The sequence below is a fragment of the Oryzias latipes genome, chromosome 10 (assembly GCF_053564925.1).
Source record: "Oryzias latipes strain Hd-rR chromosome 10, Olatipes_Hd-rR_3.1".
Taxonomy (NCBI): Eukaryota; Metazoa; Chordata; class Actinopteri; order Beloniformes; family Adrianichthyidae; genus Oryzias; species Oryzias latipes.
The window spans coordinates 6,914,256-6,916,419 of NC_136246.1; positions in this window are offsets into that span (position 1 = coordinate 6,914,256).

Sequence of the window (2,164 nt, forward strand, 5' to 3'; positions counted from 1 at the left end):
GCTGGCAGTGTTTGGAGTGAGCATGTGTCCCCGTCCGTCCCTTTGTCTCATCTGACCAAATGATTGAAGGGACTGAGCTCCACGCCATGAAGGGAGGTGGGGCCGCGCTACATCTGAGCTGCCTCACACCTGAGTCAACGAAAGTAGGGCTGAGTGCACGTCGCTCTCAGGTGACCTGCTCTAGTCTCTGCTCTTTCTTTGAACGTTCATACCTGCAGAGTTAGCTGCACGTTAGGCATGCCTGACCTACATCTGGAAATGACACGGCTGAGACATGAGAATCAGCTGCCAATCTCTGATACACTCAAAGTTTATTTTATTTCATACACCTAATAGGGGTGTAACGGTACACTAAAATGTCAATTCGATTCGATTTAGAATTTCATAGGTCTCGGTTCGTTTTTTTTTTTGGTACAAAAAGGCAGAATTTTTTTTCTTGCAAAATGTATTTATTGGTTTTATATAAGAATAAATAAAATAAGACAAGTATTAACTGTCTGGAACCAAAAACTTTGGATACTTAACACTGGCCTAAAAAAAAATTAACTTGAACATTTTTTTGCTTGTAGACCCGATTTTTACAGTCGGGTGATGTCATTTAAGTATGTTAGCAGATGTGTTACCTGTGGCATACATACTATCTTCGTGTAACAATGTCGACACACAGCATTCGACTTATCCAATTGTCTTTCCCCTTCATGCTGACAACAAAGCCACAGTGTTCCCACACAGGAGGGAGATGGGGGGTGGGGGTCCTCCAGCTCTGTCCTCGCGTCTGCATTAGCCATGCTGATACTGTTGACATGCTCACTGTCACCTCCGTCAGCTAATAGCTGTTGAACCTTTACTGCCATGACGTTTCTGACCGTGGTCGGAAAACGCAGTGGAGGTCTCCTCCAGGGCCGAAGGCCGATCTCCCTTCGGGGTTCACTTCCCCGCTCATAGCCTCCAGAGCGGGTTAATAAAAGAACCAGTCTCTGTTCTTCTGGAGGAAACTTTTTTTTATTACTGTTCCGGCGAACTGAGCAACACACTTGCGAAGAACAACAGACAACATAGTGTCTCGGCAGAAACTCACGGTTAACTTTAGTTCCACCTCGGCGCAAAGTTAATACATTTGGGGGGGGGGGGTACCCAGAAAACCGAAACGGCATAAAAGTGAACCGAACCGAAATTGCCGAAACGGTTCTGTACAACTACGTGTACCGTTACACCCCCAATACTCAAGTATAGATGGACAGTATGTTTATCAAGTACAGTATGCTTTAGAAGAGGGACCTGCAACCTTAACACTAAAAGAGCCATTTGGATCAGTTTCTCTGCCAACGAGAGCCACAAAGTCGGACTTCACCGTTTAGAAAAATTCACTTTATGTGCATTAGTTTATGATATATAGCTTTTAAATACTTTAAACCACAATAAATTATCATAGTGTAATAATAATTTAATTTAAAAAAATCCACCCTGTGTCATAAGATCCTCTTGTTGCAACATTTTAATTTACTTGAATTAAAATGCAAGAAAGTTAAACATGACATCTATCAATACCACTTTGGTACGCCTTCATCCTTTTTCTACTTTTACTAACAAATAGAAGCAGGACAACATTGGTGTAGAATCACAATTAAAATAAAAAAATCTATCCATGTTGCATTGTAATCGTGCTCAATTAAAGTATGCCAAGAAAATATCCCCCACACCATTACACCACCACCACCAGCCTGAACCATTGATGGATCCATGCTTTAATGCTGTTAAGGCCGAATTCTGACCCTACCATCTGATTGGATGGTTGTGGGTGAACATCCCAATAGATCAGCTGTTTCTGAAATCCTCAACATGCTACATTCAAAGTCACTTCAATCACCTATTTTCCCCGTTCTGATGCTTGGTTTAAACTGCAGCTGATCGTCTGGACCATGTCTACATGTCTAAATGCACTGAGTTGCTGCCATGTGATTGGCTGATTAGAAATTTTCATTGACAAGCAGTTGGACAGGTGTGCCTAATAAAGTGGCCAGAGAGTGTATAACGCAGTTGGGAACAGAATTTAAAGGGTGTATTCAGACTGAAAACAGTTAATTTGCTTAGAGTGAACCAGAGTTTGTTTCCCACAAAAAAACAGAACAAATTTTAAGTCTGACTACATTCCAATGGACCCATG